Below are 20,610 nucleotides of genomic sequence, written 5' to 3' on the forward strand. Positions count from 1 at the left end.
TGACTGCACTCTCAAATACAAAGTGATTCACCTCACCTTTCCCTGCGCCTCACGAGGGCAGACTCAGGAAATTGCCTTAATTGTGATTATTCTGACTAATATTTTGATTGCAATTATTCGCTATGGATTTCACTTGTCTACTTAGTATACAAATTGTTTCTACATCAATAGAATATGATTAAAAACAATGCTGGTGCTCGTTGTCGGGGTCCTCTCAAGGTTCCTACCAGTCAAACATTGATTGATATTTCACTCACAACCCCTTATGATGCTGTTGACCGCTTTGTATTTTAGCTGTGTGAGCTAACGTTAGCTTCACAGGCTGACAGAACGAGCTGCTGCACAGCCCCCGAATTTTGAAGGGTCTAATCAGGAACTCAAAGGTGATTATCTCAAAACAACGATGTGCTTAAAAGTTTAATTGGGAGATTCCAACAACTCTGTTTACCAGCTGTCTGTCATTTACATTCCTAACGAGCTGCGACTACTAATGAGCTACCTGTCTGAAACTGATTGTTTAACAAGGAGAGGAAGACTCCCTTACTCTGTTGGGCTTTTTTTAATTTTTTTTTAAAACATCAAAGTTAAACAGAGTGGTGTGTCTTCCATGAATAAAATGCTCTTTGACTAAGTGTGACTAGGACAGAGGCCCAATCCCAATCTCCACACTCACGGACTCACGGACTCTGAGGCGCGCTCCCGTAAAGTCTGCGAGGGTTTAGGGCTGTCCCATTGTGAAATCGTGGAGTGTTTGAAGGCTCTCTGGCAGACATTTTGAGCCCTTTATGAACACTTTCTGTAAGTCAGCATTTCTCAGACTTTGCCCAAGGGAATTACCCACGATTCATAGCAATGTGACGCTAAACACCGGGTTACCGGTGGAACCACGGAGACGTCAAAAAGGTAAACAAAGAGGACGCATGGGTGCATGGAATATTACATTTACTCAGAAACATTAAGGATTAAAGATTGAACATAAAAACACATGAAATCAGAAGAATGGAAGCAGAGATTATATTAAACAGATTTATTCATCAAACATTTCATTTTGTCAATGAATCTGTTTTGCCAAAAACAAGTAAACAGATCAATTGAAATTAAACCTCTGATCTTGTGAGGAAAGAGCCTGGAAGACGTTAAAATCAGGGAGTAAAAGGTTAAAATAAAATACCCACAATTGTACATAATATTTTTGATGATGTCATGTTAACGTGATATGTTGCAGCAAAGTGCCGTCCCATTCGTATTTGCACCGTTTCAAGCCGACTGTCTCTCACACAACCATTTACCAGCTGACGTCAGTAAGTCCCTGAGGGTTCAGGCTTTAAGGCCTTGTGGGGGACATTGGGATTGGGCCAGACACTTGCAGAGGGCATACTAACATGGCAACAGCAAGTTTCTTCGGATTACTTGCAAAAATAACATGAATTAGCTACTAGCTGAGGAAACTGGCAACGTTTGTCATAATAGACTGTGAAATCAACAGCTGATGAACGTTCACGTTTCACAGCTAGTTAAGGCACTGTTAACGAATAATTAAGATGACACTTAAAACACGTAGCCCTGATGCCACGCCATACGTTCTGTGTATGTATCTTGTTCTAGTCCAGTACAAGTCAGTGTTGGTTTTTCTCCCCTGTTAAAGTTTACATTTGGACCATAGTCAGTCTCTGGGAGATAGCTTGAAAACCCGTGGGTGTGTTGAGTGCAGGGAGTTAAAATATGAGCTGAGGTCAGACAGAGGAGCAGCATGTGTCTATATTAAGGCACGTTTACCTAGCATGTGACATTCTTTAGCATGGTTTAGATGTTTTCTCGCTGTGCCGCCCCACAAGGCATGACAGAACAAAAGTACAGTATGATGTCCCTTCCTCTTGATCTCCCTCTCGTTCCCTGTCTCCCCTTCCTTCCCCGCTGTTTGAAGCTTTTTCACCTCATATAAACCCAGCCGGTGGTAGCGATGCAGGGCGGCCGTCTGCAAGAGGACTGGCTGTGTACCCTCGGTTTGAAGTGGAGATGAGCTGCAGATCTGTCGCTGCATGGAGCCTGCTTCTATCTCTTAAACCCTCTAACAGCATTAGGACGAATGTAGAGCTGTTTAACGTCACAGCAAATCCTCCACTTTCCTTCACAGGTCGTAGTTTCATGTGTGCTCTTGACACAATGACAGTAATGACGGTAACCTAGAATGAATCTAGAATGGCAGCCGGAAAGGCCGATCTTAGAAATCTTAGCAAGGTAATTGTATTCATTACGATGTTTCCTCTCTGTGTAAGGTTGATGTTGTTCTTTAGAAACACACATGGGCTATTTTAAAGGATGGGCTTTCAATGAGACAACACGGGCAGAATTCAAAAAGAAAATAATAACTTTATCTCATTGTTGGCAAACACGGTGTGAATGAAAGATGCTCTGAATTAAGGCAGCGTCAACATGCATCGTAGTCCAACCGTCAGTATCTTTGTACCCGCTATTTATCCTCAGAACAAACATGAACCGTTTTCAATAACAAAACATAAAAGACCTGATATTGACGCCCGTTAAAGTCATCGATGACCTGATGCATGGCAGATGGCAACCACTGTTGTTAGCCTTTTTTACTCGCTCAAATCAAGTCAATATTGATGATGTGTTCATATATATATTTTTTTTTTCAAAATAATTATGCCTTCATAAAGCTGCAGTACAAGGGAATCACACTTATATATGGTGCTTCGCGTTAGTAGCACTTTCTTTTACAGTTATAGTAAAAATAGTGACTAACATACGGAGGATCTATAAGCTTTAGAAATCCCTCGTTCAAGTTCCTACAATCCATTGCATTTCTTACAGGTTCAAGGTGGTACAATATAAAGTGAGTTTACTTCTGCAGGGTTAGATGTAGTTATGTGTGTTCTTGTATTATATCCAATATGTAAGCTGTATTCTTATTCACATTAGAGTGGACATTTCGCAATTCCAAGTTGCATTACGATGCCGATTTGAACGATTCTGCGTTGATGCTGTGACGGAACATAATCTAGAGTGTGAGTCTTTTACTGCATTTTGCTGTGGAGCTTGTTTCTGTCCTCTTTCTCTCCTCTGATCTCTCTTTCACAGAGGGCAGAGCTTTGCACAAACACTCTCTGTGTGCGCGTAGAAGAGAGACGGCATTCAAACACCCAGCAGTCCGCTAACTTGTTGCTCTTGCTGCCAATATATGTTGGGTTGGAAAAAATACGCAAGATGTTTCATTCTCTAACATCATCCCTGATTATATTTTCAAAAAAGCTGTTATGTCTTTTGACAGCAGGCTTTGTTTTGGGAAATCATGTTGTCAGTGGTCAGCCCTTTTCCAGCTTCATTCCATTTATCCATAACAATTATAAACTGTTTAGAAATTAAACCCCAGTTGTGAAACAGTCTGCTATGCACAGTGTTTTGTGCCTTTCACAGATAGTTTAGACAATTGAAATCAAAGTCCAGAACATTTACTAGCCTGCAATCACAGAACAATGGTTGGAGGCGTTTGTAAGAGGTCATGCTACGTTGTGACTTGTTTTATATTTTAGGCCGGCACTGAATATGAAAAAAAGTTGTGTGCATTTTTTATTGCCAGGGTAAATGCAAGGCCACCATTGGACCTCAGGCAATGTGTGTGCAGCTGAGCCAATGTAATATTTTGGCTTACTTTTGAGTGAACTTGTTTTACACCACATGCGGGGATGGAGAGAGAGAGAGAGAGAGAGAGAGAGAGAGAGAGAGAGAGAGAGAGAGAGAGATGTTTTCCCAGCTAGTGGAGCAAATTGCAGAAAGAGGTTAAAGAATTAAAATGCCTGTATTATGTTTTTCATTTTTGGACAAACCTAGCCTTCAATTTAAGTTAACTACTGGCGTGGTTGTATCACGGTGGTTGTATGTTAGGTAAAATCATCTTGCAACAGGATGTCATTTAATGTGTTAAGACAAAGAAGGACTTTTTGTTTGCTGTTTGACTGTTGCCTGGTTACCACTTTATTAAACCATAGTAAATGCAGCAATTCGAACCTTGTTGCATAAACCATGTCATATAAAAGCAGTTCAGAGTGCTTTATATAATAAAAGCAAAAACATGCAAAAGAAAACAGACATTCATACACACACATTATAGATGCATATACATACACACTAGGGATGATATATATATATATATTTATTTATTTGTATTGTTTTTTTCTTACTCATAGCTGAACCTCTTTAACTGATTATTGACCGATTACCAACAAGATTAGCACCTAGCATGCAGGAGTGCTGTGGTTGAAGTGCTTAACAAGCCCCCCAGCTGCAACAACAACCTGATGCACAGTCCATCATTTATCTCCAGCTGCAGTGTATGCGAAAAACAGACAACTGAGTCCTCAGTCTATAGTTGATCGTAGTAACTTCCGTAAATGTTTGGCATAGATAACAAACATGTGATTATTTATTTAAAATTGATTGAAGGCTTTTACTAGGACACCTACACGTTCTGTCTCAGACGCATTCAGCTGAGAATCACCAGTTAACACCCATCACTTGTGAAACCAAAACAGCCTAACCCCTCACAACAAGAATTGGGCCAGCTTACCCCTACTTATGATCAAGTGAAACGGAAGGACAGGGCTAAGTGCTAGGAGCAAGGGGTGTGTTGGGATTGGGCCAATGTCATGGTATTAGACGTTCTGTACATGACTGCAGATAACATAGTTGTAAGCATCTAGTGACTTGTCTGCTTGCAATATCTTCTTTTTGTGATTACAATGTAATTATTCATGCACCACAAAGATACACTAAATATATTTTTCTTACTCATTTCGAATTACAAATATGAATTTCTTAGGAGAGTCAAAAACTGAAGTAATTGGGGAAAAGTCAATGCTCCTATACCATAGATGCAGAAGTAGAGAATATGTTGTGTAAGCCCAATTAATGGAGAATCTAGCTTGAGAAAACAACTAATTACTGTAGGTGTAGCTTATTCATGCTGTTCATTAAGACATCCGGTGCCATGGCCTCCAGTAATATTGACATCAGACAGCTGCCCAGATCGTACAACACACACCAACCGTGCAAAGAGGAATGTCACTTCAACAGCATGCAGATCCCCTCTAGCCATGACCCTTTTTGGATTGTAGTAGGTGCAATGCAGCATGGCAGAAGCTGCTCCACAGGATTGGCTTGACTGCCTTCGACCATCCAGAAAAAAAGAATTAGCTCTTTGGAAAGACTCCAAGCAAAAAAATGAAAGTGATAAGAAGCGCAATAAAGGAAGAATAGCCTTTTGGTGCACCCCGTGCTCAGAGAGCTTCAAAGAGCAGTATGTCAACAGACCAGATGCAGCAGCAGACATGACTTTCATGAGTTACTGATGCAGAAATGTAGATTATTATGCGCTCATTGAACACAGGCTGTAGCCTTGCTGGTTTAGTTATATGATGCTTGGACGCATAAAAGTTACTATTTAACTATTTTAGCTGAGTACTTCCTCAAAGCTGGTAGACACAGTATATGTCATCCCTGTATCACCTACATTTCTTAAGAGTACACAAATGGTCAGGCAAATATTCAGTGTTTCTTCTTGAGGCTTATTCCCAAGTTTGCATTCTCGTAACCCATCGGCCATCGGCTTGACGATGATTTAACCTCTGGGGCCATTGGCCAATATTTCAGGGCTTCCGGTGGAGACAGCAAATATCTGGATAACAGATATCCAGGCCAAACTCCCTTTTCTGTGTGCCGGTTATAGTACAGTCTGAATAGCAACTTGTTAGAATTGAGAGACGACGTCTACGGCTAATCTATTTAACAGATATCTGCATATGAATGCCGAAAAATGTACCTACCATGGAGCCCACACTGTCGCTAACTGCACTCACTGAATAAAAAAAATCTAATTTTTGGAAAAATGAAAAAGCAATTTTGGAAAGAGGCCGTGTCTACATTATGTGTCTGAAGCAACTATCACGGACGTTTAGCCATGACTAGCTTGAAATCCCCCAAACCAGCCTGAAAATAAAGAAAATCTGAAACGATTGCTTTAGAGTTTATGGAGCAGAGCCGATGCTACGCAATGATTGGACAGTCTGTGTTCAAGGGGCAGGACTTAGGGAAGAATGAATTAAAATGAATTATAATAAAAAGCTTAATCGTCTTCACACGATATCCGGTGGGTACCGGGATTGCATTTCGGCCAATGCGTTCTGCCTCTTTTGCTCTCCACACTGATTGTTTAACTACATGCAGCCGAAGCCCACTCAAACATTATTGCCTACAAATTCTGCATTCATGCAGATATCTGTATAGAGATTGCCATGTTTGTAATATTACATAAGTCTATTATGTCAAGTTATAAAAGTCCCTGGTAAGTTGCTGTATGGTGAGAAGAAGTATCCAAGACTATAAAATGCTGGCTCTACATTATACATTATATGCAGTTCATGAAAGCTTTTGCATCTGTCATTGTTAACACCTATGAGCGGGCACCTCTTTCCTGGAAAAAAGCCTCCAGCGCACAGAAAGGTGTGCTCTTCCTTAATGGAAGCAGCATTAGTGTATTGTTTTCAATACATCAGAGAAGCTCAGTGGTTTGCACGGGCAGTGTAACCCACCTTGGCTCAACTGACAAACACAAGCAGGGCTCCAGAATGGAACCATTTAGTAGCATTTTGCAACCAATTTTGGATACAGTGCTCTTAAATATTCTTACTAAGAGCACCAGTGAGACTTGCAACTATGCCCTCCATTTTTGTTTTCCGAATCATCATCGAATATCATGTTTAACACCAGGAGGGAGCGTGTGTGTGTGTGTGTGTGTGTGTGTGTGTGTCCGGTCCACACCAACTCCAGGATGCGGGTTTATGCGGGCATTAATTGCATTCACTACTTAAAATGCTTTAAAAAGTAACAACTCTATTTCATCAATGGTGCGCAGATTGATTTTGCGAGTGCAACTGATGGTGGACTCTAGGGCTGTCACAAGCAATCCCAAAACAATTATTGTCATCGCTTTGGATAGTTGTAATTGCGTTTTGCCTCTGGGCAGCGCGCACCCAATAGAGAGAAAGACGGGGAGACGAAGTGTGTGCATGCGAGAGAGGGAGAGAGAAACAAACATGCACTCATTTTTGGCGAAAGAACGTTACAACTGAGAAGATGACAGACATCCTTTTATTCCTATTGGTTAATGTAGCTTTTGTTACGGGTTTTGTGCCCATGATTTCATCAGTTTGGATGGCTTGCACAGCCCCAGTCCGCAGTCCAAGTGCCCAGCAGCGCGGCAGAGTGAAGAGACAGATAAGCCCATAATGATGTACAGTGGGAGGGCACAAGGGAGCAAGAGGCCTGAATATTGATTAATATGAATTTCAAACACATCACAGGTCAATCAGTTATAATGATGGTTTTGTTACTACACTTGACTTTGCCTTTCAAATAAAATAGCACATTGTTATTTTTGTAAATAGTGTATTGATTACTATAGCATTATCAGTAATACAGTTAGGATGGAAACAATATAAATGTTGTGCTGGTGTTTCCAACATTTTCAGAAGGTAGCACCAGTCCTCCTAGTGGAAAAAGTTATTCTGAAGCCCTGACGAAACTGTTGCAGATTATTATGAGGGAAAGTGAAATTAAATGAAAGGTGCTACCCTCAAGACAGAATGGTTTAAACGTTTCTGGCTTCTGTGGTTGTCAGTGATAGAATCACAAAATACCCTGTGGCAGATGTTCCTGTCAAAATATGTTATTCCGATTCAGACTTGAGACCATGATTACATGTTAAAGAGTGCACATGAAGTATACAATATAACAGCAACAAAACAATCGTAGCTGGTAGGAATGAAGTGCAAAAAACAAAAGGTACTACATTCATTATGCAGGTTCCGAAACTAAAAAGATGGAAGGTTTAGAACGTTGGAAAACATTTTTATTTTACCTTTCACTCATAAGGCTTACATTGTTATTATAATGAAAAGAAATTGTGATTCTGTTATTAACTCCAATGTTATTTAGCTCCGAGCCTTTATGTCTTCCACTGAACTTGGGGATTCTGGTGTCTAGCCCGTCTGTAATTTCTGTTTTCACATGCTAAGCACGTTTCTAATTCAAACTCCTGTTTACATTCAACATAAAGGTTGCATACTAGCATACATGGTTTTCTTTGCCAATTCTGTGTCAAATGATATTCAAACCTTTGTTCAACAGTTTCAACCAGCTAATGTTACATTGTTGTGTGAGTCAGAGATCTCCTTAACCTGCAAAATGCATGGCGCCACATTTACAATATAGAAAAAGGTAAGAAGACATAAGTGATAATGAAGTAAGCCAGGTTTGTCTCCTGAGAGTCCCAGAAGTTTTGTGAAATATTTCCACATTAGGCCGACTTATTACATTGTCACAAATAGGGAATACTGGTAGAAACATAATGAAGCTTGGATTTGTTTTCTTTCACAAACAAACAGCCCTTCAGAAGGATGTAACACATCTGGATGGGGACATACTCAAATTAGTTCTGAGTTTGCTTTCATTGCCAGGTTCAGGTCTCAGGTCCCAACTCCCATTGCAATATTCAAAATTAGCATATGCGATATGGAAGCCAGTCATGTGACTTGACCCATCTGGGCTTGGTACCTCCCGGCTCCAAAAACAGAGAATTCTAGAGAAAAACGTATCTTACTGTAGAATGGCATTTAAATATGAATGTCATTTAAAATCCTTCTCAGTCCTGCATTTGGAAAATAAAGCCCATAATGAAACATTTGCTGAAGATTCTAATATAAATTGAATCACTGCAAACATGAAGTATGTTTTTGCAAAATGATTAACTGAATGTTTAAATATGGCAAATGTTAAGAAGAACAGGTTATAGAATATAGCAATCAAGGGATTGATTTATTGTGATCTTAATAGTAGAACTTTCTCTCAGTTAATTCATTTTGTCACTCTCGGATCTAATCCCTTGGCAGTAAATAAATTGTTTTACCTTCCTGTAAAACTAAACACAACCGGCATAACACGGCATCAATTGGATAAATCTTAAAGGCTTATTTCGCATGTCTTTGCAGGGAACAAATCAGAAAGGCCACCTTTCATTCCTTTAGACAGGTGCACATTATTCTACGATTGGTCCTTAATGAGCATGCCGTGTTTGTGCGGCTCTGTCTGAGCTGGAGGCCCGTCTTTATTCGTTTTAGATGAAGTGCCTGGAGAGACACCACATCAATATTCAGCACAGCTGATTACAGGAAGCAGGCGAAGATATCACTGCACTGCTAAGTGCAAAGAAATGTCAAGTGTAAACATGTACAATATGATTTATGATATGTAAATGACACGCATTTAGATTAATGGATTGAACCAACCTCACTGACCTCCATTAAAGGCACTTTTAATAATTACCCTACAAGTCATTCGGTAACACTTCAGGACACTGATTTTAAATGTGAGAATGGTCTGATTTAAATGTTTTATCTTCGATTTGGTTTCATGCTGGAAGTGTCCCATGGAGAGACACACATTGCATTAAGGGAGACACATACACTCTCAAATAACACCCCTCATAACCAGCTGCTGTATTGATGTGGATGAGTTACTCTCTTACTTCTTCCTCTGTATTTTCTAAAATCCCAAATACAACCAAGATACACCTGAAGTTGCTAACGCAAGCAGAGATTTTCACCAAGGATTTCTGCTTTGTGCCTCTGAAGCATCTCTTCTTAGCGGCTGTGTGTGGATGGCTGATTCTCAAAGTAGCTGAGGTAGATATTGATTTGCTGAGGGTAAGAAGGATAAGAGTAGATCGGAGTGGGACTGTGGGGAGGGAATGAATATTCCTTGAGAGGCTGGCGTGAATGTTAACAAACTCAACAAGCACCAGTTTTGCCACAAGGTAAAACACCAGTTTATATTTAAAGACTCGCTATTTAAAAGGAGAAAGAAAGAATGTGAGTCTATAAAACGTATCTTTACACAAAGTAGAAGGAGTAAATATGAAAAAAAAAATAGATTGAACATTGTTTTCTGTTTCTGTGTTTATTTGTGGCCCATTATAACTTGTTGGTACAGCTACACATTTGAATGATATGATCGGATGCATTTCTTGTTGCAGTGTTCAAAATGATGACATCAGGTTAATGAGAGGCCTGCCAAAATGTCTTGCTAAGTGGGAAAATCAGATCTCTTATTGTTTGGTTCTAATGCCCACCTGGGTGTTAAACAGTCGGATAGATACAGGAAAACACTGATGAATAGCTTTTGTTTGGCAAATTAATACAACAACACAATCTTGGCAGTGTCATTATGGTAAGCCATCTCCACTGACAAAAGAAGCCGGGTAAACATACTTAATATTCATCAGTAGCCTTCAACAGAGTAAATGAAGTGGAAAAAGAACAAAAACGCAGACTTTGACGTTATTTACATCTATTCAAATTCACTGGAACATATTTATTTCACCTTCTCTACCAGTCCTCACTGGTTCTTTTTAATCATCATTTAGGCAAAGTGTTTGAGGTGGTGCTAACTAAGGACATAGTTAATCAATGGTGGCCAAACCTCAACACTCACAATATATCATGAGTTTTTTTTGTTTTTTTCTCCTTTTCATGCACCGTGCCAAAGATTTAGCTTTATTTTGAGAAATCGCTTTTTAATTCCATTTGTTCACTGCGATATTTTCCACGCCCTGCTTAACACAACAGGAGGTTAACAAACACATAATTAAAAAAAACATTTTTTTATTTTTTTTTTTACATTTGCTATAACCATCTGTTTGTAATGTTTTGATTTTCTCATCCAGACATAAAATGAGCATGCTTGAAAATGTGACTATGTCAAACAAACTTAAATAGAGTCTGAAAAATGAGGAGCAAGTTCCCTTCAATCTGCCTGGTGCGTAATGTTTCTTGTAAATAGCTGTTGTACTTGGAGGGAAAAGCTAATTGGGTTTTGGATGTTAGATGGAGCAAATCATATGATTACCTACAGTGTAAATGCAGGTGACTCATGAAGACTACCGGAAACGGTTATTCTGTTGTTACCCATAATTGCAATGTCGGACCCTTATTTGCATAAATCCGATGGTAAAGCCTTCAGTCTTTTAATCATTCTTATTATATCCAAACGCACTTGATGAAACAGGCTTGCTCACCAGCTCAAAAACATATTTTAGGATGCCAAAAAAACAAGCAAGGAAACTAAAAGCTGCAGCAATTTCAACACCTGCGCCACTTGCAGACGTTGAATGTGTCAGCTGCAGTTGTTTCAGTCTGTAGCCGTAGACCACTATTTAATAAGGATTTGGGATCCTTTTTGAAGCAATAGACACTCAAATTACATTTGTAGAGAGAAACTCAAATTAAAAGCTTTCTTATAGAGTCACTTAACCGAAGTTCACTGCTCAGCATCGGAACATAAGACAAAAGAGCAATGATGAAACCACCTGGTATCAATTTTGAGAGGCAGCTGTTGATCAGCGCCTCTCTACGAACTTCCCTCAGAACTATTGAAACATATTAGATTTCTACTGCTTATCGTAAAAAGGTGACTTTACTGGTTTGTGATATAAGCACCACTATAAAGTGGCAAGAAGACTTTCCATTAACGTCTTTCTTTATCGTATCTTTTCATTCCTGCCATGTTATCCATGCTGCTTTTACATGTGTGGACGAACTATCACACGCTCTGCTCTTAACAAAAATCAAATAAGTCAATATTCCAGAAAATTCCTCAACCAAGTAAAGACCACACTATTGTAAATAAGAAGAAAAAATAATTAACTATGAACTGAATCTTGCCTTTTAAACTTGCCCTGCTAGCTGCTGTCATTACGACCGACCGACGGCTAAAGAAACACCACTTCAGCAGCTCAACTATGTAGCCTGTTTTCAGTGCAACGCCACCGCAGTGAGGGTACTTGTCTACATCTGCAGCTGGTAATTCAGTAAGTAAGTGCTGCTGGCACTGTTATTTCTACAGACATGACAGCTGCATGAACAACACAATATGGCAATAACCCTCATAGATGGGTAACATATTATATTTTTCACTATACCAGTGGAAGAAATAAATACAGTAATTACAGCACGCTCCACTCTGCTCATGTGTTAACAGAAAGATTGATCCACTTATTTTTCCCTTCTCTCCTTCCCTCATGTTAACTTATGACAGTATTCAAGCACCAGACCAATGTTTTTGCATGCTCATGCCATTTGGTTCAGCAAGCTGCTCAGACAAGTCTGCTCCAAGCTGCTATGTGTGCATAGCTGACTCTTGTTGTGCTGTGGTGCGTTCATGTGCTCCACCTATCCATTAATGAACCACAGCCTTTTTAATGAAGGATGCTGCCATTCTTAATCTGATTCATTATTGTTTGGCAGCCAACACAAGTTCTGAATGTCCACAGCATCACAATAGCAGTTGAATGCACCACACACAGACACAGAGCAAGCTGCATTTTCTCTCCATCCCACGCGAGAAGGACCTATATACTTTTACACAGAACTCTCAAGATGGTGTCACCTTTATAACCTTGGCCACAAAACAGTGGATCAGGTGGATAAAGATTGCAACCTACGTGATGTTGTTTATTTCTCCCAGAGTGCCGTGCACACACAGCATTTCTAAATTGGCAAGAGTAAATGTTGAGACCTGGATGATTTGTACAAGCCTGGCAAAATCCTCCTCCTTGGCAACAAGGTCAAACAAGAGGAATGTATCTCTAGGTTGATCCCAGCCGCATTATGACTAATTGGTGGATATTTTTAATTCAGACTGTGGTTGTTGCCATCCAGTCTGCTTAACAGGGGGAGTGGCACAATCTGGATGTGCAGCACACAGTGACATACTGTGAGTTTGCGTGCTTCAAATGATACAGACGGAGAGATAACATTCCGTCAGTTTCTCATCAGGACAGTGATTCAGGGATGTTTTTCTATATCCAGCTTTCAATGAAAACGGCCTTTGACCTCCAGTGCTACAATCAGGCAAACACAGGCATTCCTGCATCTATTTACCCCCGATGGTTAGGGTTGTAACGGTATACCGTGATATTTAAATTGACGTACCGTTTTCATTTGGTTATCTCTGGTACTGAAAAGAACTGATACGAGTGAGAGTGTTTGAAATAAAGCATACAGGAGCAGTCTGGGCTGCGCTGTCGTGAACCTACAGTATGTGTTACTTGTTAATAATCAAAGGATATTGTTTTAAAAACTCACAGCTGATGTCATTTTGTATGTAGTAGTTAATTGAACATGCCACAGTGCTGCTAACATGCTTCAGTTATATGTTCTCAATCGTCTAAGGATCATTATAACTGATGATGACAATAAGAATAAGAATAGTCTGATACCGTGAAACCTCGATATTTTCTGAGACAGTGAAAAAGACTCACACTGTTACAACCCTAGGTACAGTTGTAGAAAGAACTGTGCTTTAGAGCTGGAGCTCAGCCCAGTTCTACCGATTCACGCTGATCCATGGGCATGAATGAAGGTCTGAAGGTTAATTGCTACCAGATGTTCATCCTCACTAGTTTGTTAATCAAGTGAAATCACCAGTCTCCTGTAGTGAATGGCCTGAGCTTAAGTAAGCTCATATTTACAGAGTCTGACACAGTACTATATGGCGATCCATGTTCTAGGCTTGTATGTACTTCACTTTTATCATGGGTTTAAGACTAATCCACTCATCAGCTTGGGTTCATTTTGACTCCAGGCACTAATGTAATGAATTCCAGCAGACTATAGTATATCCCTATAAATCCTAAAGGGAGGTCCGGAAGGCATTATTTGAACATATTTTGGTTTTGGTCTTGAAGATGTGATTTTTACTGGTCTCGTCTTGGTCGTACTTCCGCTTTGAACCAGAGGTCCCCATTACAAAATGATCTGAAAATTGAATTTAACTTGAATTTAACTTTATGCCTTTATTCAAGTAATTGATATTCATAAAACAAGTCCTTCACTCATTCAGAGTGGCCTCCTTACACCCTTTTGAAAATCTTCAGCAATGTGCTCATCAAACTCTCTGTGTGGATTTAATGAATAATAAAACAAAAAGAACCAACATGAGACTTTAGGAAAAACAAAAGAAACATGATTTGCTTGGGACGGGGGGGACCTGGGCAGTCAATATGGTTCGCACTAGCCAGCCTATTAACTCTATCTTTGGGAGAGTGTACCACCACTGGCATAAGTCCTGATAGCAACAGTGATTGATGATGCTCTAGGTTCATTCTGATTTTGGCTTACAAAAATAGCAGAGCAGTGTAGCTTCGACCATTTGAAACAGGAAAACCCACTGCATATGGAAGTTGAGCACATTTTGAAAGTCTATTTGAAAAGTAGAGGATCCATTCTGTCAACGGATTATTTTTTCTATCAAGATTGCATGAGAGAGAACTTAGAAATAATGAACCATTGTACAGAAGAAAAGCCAAGCAGCCCAGTAATTCTTTGGTGTCTTTCTGCCTATGAAGTATGCTTTATATTATTGGTATTTTTTATTGACGTACATCAGTTAAGTTTAATCTAACACTGCATTTATTGTATAAGAAGTCCTTTTAAATGTCAGTGTCCTTCGCTACATTTATTAGGTAATGTTTTGCACTGACGTCAGTTTGCTCTCATGGTCCAGATGCGTCTATCGTAGGTTCAAGCAACCTTAATCAGTGGTGGGGCTTTGAAGAACCTTGTTATTTTAAAGATGTCATTCTACATGCTGACAGAAATGTGTGTGCATGTTTGTGTTATCTCTGTTGTCCTGCTGGGAACTCTCACAGCTCTGCAGCTCCACTAAATCCTGGAGAGGACAGACTTTTCCTGGTTGAGAACCTTGATAAACTGCTTTTACTCAGATTCCTAAAGTGGGACCAAAAGTTCACCACTCTGAGAGTTTTATTCCAACAAGGACTACTTTCCTATACTCCATAAATACACAGCTAGAGCTAACATTACCCTGTATGATGGAAGGGAGTTGAAGAGTTGCATCATTATCCCCAAAACAGACAGGCCTACCTATATGTACAGGATTAACTAGACTTCTATGAAGCTCAATGGGTTCAGGGCATTCAGAATAAATGTAGAGTGTGAAAAAGACGTGGCTCACTTCACAAATTAATTTTATCGCGGGCCATTAAACAAACTCACACATTTGGATTCAAATAAAACTGATACCTCGAAGCGATGACTAACCTTGCTGACTCGCAATAGTCACCTGACAGAACTAGCCGATGGCACTTCATCAAGTGAGCAGGAGAAATGACGTGCTGTAAACAGGGATTTGGGGATTAACTCTCCTTTATGTGGGAAGATAAAAGACAGGCTGGATTAGAAGAGAACCGATTAACGTTGAGTTGTGCATGGACAAAGGCAGATAAATATTCAGTCCTAATCCACGGGTCTATAATCAAGATGACAAACGCACAACCTGAAGTTGGAGGTGGAGGTAGAACATATATATAAATCACGGCATGTAGGACAACAGTGGCTTTGAGTGTGTTTGTTCATATGTGATTTATAATATTCTTCTGGGATGTAATTTGATTGTTAGACCTTTTCATTGATATTATTTTCTGGCCAGATCTTCATCAAGAGACCATTTAAGGGACCGGACGTGGTTTCAGTGTGTAGCGATGAGGAATGCATTCTGTAAAAGGAAGAGTTGGATGTTTGTTTAAAACTGTTATTTGCTGTCTTGTCAAGAGTTAGATGAAAAGATCAATACCATCCACTCTCATATCTATACGCTAAATATAAAGCCAGGAGTTTGGTTAGCTTAGCTTAGCATACACACTGGAAGCAGGGCTAGCCTGGCTCTGTCCAAAGATCTCTAATCTCTAATTAGCATGTAACATCTTGTTTGTTTAAACGCGCAATGTGCAGTTTTTTTTCCGCCAAATTGTTTCTCAATCAAAACAATAACAAAAGATGGAGTTTTGGGGACTTCATGAATTAGCATTGGATCATAGTTAATGTCCTCACCACCATTGCCCTCATTGTAGTCAGCTTCTCCCAGTTAGGATTCCTTTAGTTTAGGTTTTTACCAGGAGCCAAATTATCCACTGATGTTTTGTTCTCTCCAAAGCAAACAACTAGGAGATTAAAACCGCTAAAAACACACAATAGAGCAGCTTCTGGTTAAACATGTGTCTTTCTCTGACGCTGTTGGGCGGACACAGGACGTCGCAGAGGGACCGCGAGTCAAGCTGCGGCTAACGTTTCCTCATCTTGTTTCTCTGATACATTTCATATTCAGACCTCCGATAACTAAGATCTTTTATCCAGATAATTAATAATAATTTATGACACCTTCTGGCAGACAACCACAACCACAGACAACCACAAAATCACGGATTTCCCTAGGTTTGAAAATTGTTCGAAACATTGTGGATAATAACACATATATCCATATATACTGTATATGTATGTGTATATATATGTATATATACACATACATATATATGTATACGTATATATATACATATGTATGTATAAATAAATACATATGTATATATATACAAATATAAAACATAGGTCTATTTGGTTTCAGACATTTTAATGCATAGACGTTACATATAGTAGAAGAACTGTGTAAAAAAGTCAAGTTGTGATATAGAATACTTTATAATATACTTTATAATAATCCTTTAATGATTTCCTCAAAGTATAGCAGGTATTTCTTGTCAAAATGTCAAAATGCCAATTCAATTTAACTTTGTGCCAGTAGGATACACAGGACATTACTATACAAAGCCAGTCAAGTCAAACAAAAAGGGCAGTTAAATTCATTACATTAGTTTCACCTTCTAAACTAATCAGTCATACTCATTACTATTTTACACCGTTCATTAAGAATTCATTACAGAGTGAAGGGGGTATCAGATTGTAGCCCCTATTATTTATGTGTTGTGATTTTGATTACTAAACTCATGGTTATTCCAGAGGCACAACACACAAAAATATACATAGTGCAGGACAACAACAAATACATTTATGCATAAACCATGAAAGGCAGACTGTTTTCAGTGGGATGGCGAGTCCTTGTCAAAGGATTTTAAGAAGCATATCAGCAGAGGGAGGTTAAGAGGTAACAGAGCAGGAAAAGCAGGAAATACAAATATGACAGAGGGTTTGTTTTTTAATTATCGATTATTTATTTATTTAAGTTTTCATAGGGGAGGAAAAGCATCATTGCTGTCATAAAGGTGACGTGATGTATAATCTGATGGTTGATTTGTGGATGACAGGGAGACCGTGTGGTGTGCCAGTCCAGATCTGAGGAATGAATGTAAGTTAAGTGGCAAAAGTATATATAAAGCTTTAGTTATACTTTTTAAAAAATCTATAAAAAAAACCTTGAGCATGCATTGCTGTCACTAAAATGTGAATAGCTGGTCCACCTTAAAAGCCATTCCACCTTAAGAGCCTGTACATAAGTTGTGGTTAACTTTAGGGCTAAACCCACTTTAAGGCCTTTTTCATCCACCACTGTATGTTAACATTAGTTTTTTGAAATATTAAAAGGGTTTTATTTCCCTCACAGATACACACACACACAAAGCCTACAGGTAATGTACTGCAGTGCACTCACTATTTACCTCTCAATCGTCGGCTGCTGTCTCTCTCTCTCTCTCTCTCTCTCTCTCTTCTCTCTCTTCTCTCTCCATCATCTGCTGTCCGTCCGTCTGTGTCTTTCTCTGTCTCCACTGTGACTTTAAGAAAGTGCGTTGACACATACTCACCGATATTAAATTGAGTCGTTTACCGGTTTAGTTCATTTTGGAGCCACGTCGTCACAAATTGTTGTTATGCAACCCGTGGTTTGTAAGAATAAAACCAAACGCCGCCTTGAAGGGAAATGTAACCTACTTCATGTTGTAAATCATATACAGCGGCTCACTTCTTAGTCTACCCTTCCTTCTTTTTTTGGAAAAATGCAAAACATTCTCTATTCTTCTCGCTGTGAGTCACTCAGCGCTGACCGTCCGACCCCACCGCACATACACAGTTGGTTTAGAGATCTGAATTTACTTTGACAGTCGTTTTGTTATGCTACAAAGACTATCTATTCAAAATTATATTTAGGGCAATACATTCAAAGCATTCGGGGGTTTAGCCCGGCAATATGACCTGGAGACGCGGCTGCTAGTTTTTAAATGAACCTCTACTGATGAAAACATTTAGCATATTCAACAGCAGAGGGCCAAAAATAATTGTATAATTCTGGCGGTAATCCATCCAGTCCATCTGTCTTTGTTCATTGATTTAATGGCTTTTCTTAGCTCTTTTAGAGTGATAGCCGCCTCTAATGACCAGAGGGCCTCTGGAGGCAGCTCAGGTTCTGATTCAGTACAGACTTTCTCATTTTGAACAATTTCCGACTTGTACAAGTTTGGATAGAATAGTTGAGAAGCGATATTAATCTTTATCGGATCAGAGGTTAAGTTACTCTCTTTCGCCCTGATTGCTGAGATATTTGCTAAATGATCATTCATCCTCAAATTCAGAGCAAGCAGGCGGCTGGTCGAGCACTGTTCACATAATGGTTTCTGCCTAGTTCGATTAATAATGAATTCTGCTTGCTGTCTCAACAGTGTTCACTTCATCCAGTAAATTCACTTGTGAATGTTTTTAGGTGAAATGTTATTAAGTATGCTTTGTTCTAATGCTGCAATTCCTGTTTCTCACAGCAACATTTCCTAACTTTATTAAGATGTGATGCAAATGATATTGTTTTATGTCTATTGCAACATCAACGGCCGTCAGATAATGCACTATTTATATCCTGCATTATCTTCATAATGCCTCTAGTTCATGTCTGAAACGGTCATTCTGAAGTTGGGTTAGTGTTGAAACGCCAACTGGCGCCAACAGCCCCAGTGAGAAGGTACATAAGAAGCCCTCGCTGCCACGGAAGTTGCTTGAAAAAGTTTTGGAGACAAAAATGTAGCCAATTCTTGAAAAAAGTATTTTATTGACCAGAAAAAGATAATTCCCATGTAAAAGGATTCATCACAAACCATAAATCAATTATTCCCTAATCTAATCTCAAGATCGTTTCTGTAGTGCACAGGACGCCATTCGTTGCTCTCTGCTCTCTGTTGCCCCTGTGTGATCAATATCATGAAGCCATGCAGCATTGAAATCCCCCCCCCCCCGTCAAAAGTTGATCGTCTGGAAGATCTAATAATATTGGAAACCAGTGAGTCGTAGAAATGCTGGTTGAAAGAATTCGGAGCATTGGCACGAATCAAAGCAAAATGTAATGCCATCCTGAGGTACTTTACAAAAAGCAGTTCAACCATCGTCCGCTCCCCCTGTACCCAAATTAGTATAACTTAAATTAAGTGTTGTGCCCATGAAAACACGTTTGCTCTTTTGAGTATAACAGGAGGAGCTTCAGAGTGCTTATATGCTTCTGAGAATAATTAAGGCTTCATGAATTCCACGATAAAATATTATTCAAAATAACCTTATGAGTTTGATTATGACATAGCTGTGCAGAAATAACTTGGCATGATTTTATCGGACTCCTGAAGTGTAGTTATTACGAGGTGAGTCATACATTCACATGTGGTCTGACTAATGAGAAGGAATCTTCTGCAAACCAGCCAAGCTCAGCTGGTATGTTGCTAAATGTATCCGTAGACTCCTGTGATATAGCCATTACAGGGACTTTGGTGACATTGTACTGGCTGGCAAATTGAAACAAATGAAACTGCTTTAATGAGTAAAGGGCCTGGTCTGTTTATAAATGGTAGCAGGGGTGATGCGAGAAGTTAATAAGGAAGGCTCAGGGATAAAAAACAGGATATTATTTCATCCTTAAATATTGCCCCAAACTTTCCAGGGGTGAAGAACTGTACATTGATTATGAGGTATTTTCTTCTTATCGTCCAAGATTTATCCTGAGCTATCTGGCCAAGGCGAAGTAAGAGGAGCTCGTCCCCTGAATACCAAACAGAAGTGTAAAATGAGGATAGATAACCAATTAGGGAGATGGAGAGAGAGAGAGAGAAAGTCTCAATAGACAGTTTACTGGGGCACCCAGGGTTCCTCCTCCGAATTGCAAGTAATGTGCAGGAGATGGTCCAAGACATGTTCATAGATGCTGCTGCTTTGGACCCCTGCTGGCACAAAACCATCCCTTGCTGAGGAAGATTAGGTTTCATTGGAGAATTGAATATCAGTCTCGCTTCTTGTTTGCTTTTCTGTTTATCCTCCTCCCTTTCTCCCTCCCTCCCGCTCTCCCTTTCTGTCTTTGTGATTCACAACTTGACTCCCATGACATAATGATAGCGTCTAGGGAAAAAAAAAAAGATCCCTTTGGCCGGTCCCAAATTAGATGTTTATCCACGACATCAAGATAAAATCCGCATGGAGCCGTGCTTTGGGGTTGAATCATGCTGCAATATATATCTCCATCCTTTAGTCTGTTTCTGTGCCACTGAGGCAATATTCAGGAACATTTAGGTACAACGTTGCTCTTTTGCAAATACTTGCATATGTGTACTGTGAAATTGACAGCTGTGAACTATGACCATGCACAGTCCAAAGAGACAAAATAAAAGCACATGAAAAAAGGAAAAGAAGAGGCTTCACTGGACTTTTC

The sequence above is a fragment of the Pholis gunnellus genome, assembly GCF_910591455.1.
Source record: "Pholis gunnellus genome assembly, chromosome: 10".
In the NCBI taxonomy this organism is placed as follows: Eukaryota; Metazoa; Chordata; class Actinopteri; order Perciformes; family Pholidae; genus Pholis; species Pholis gunnellus.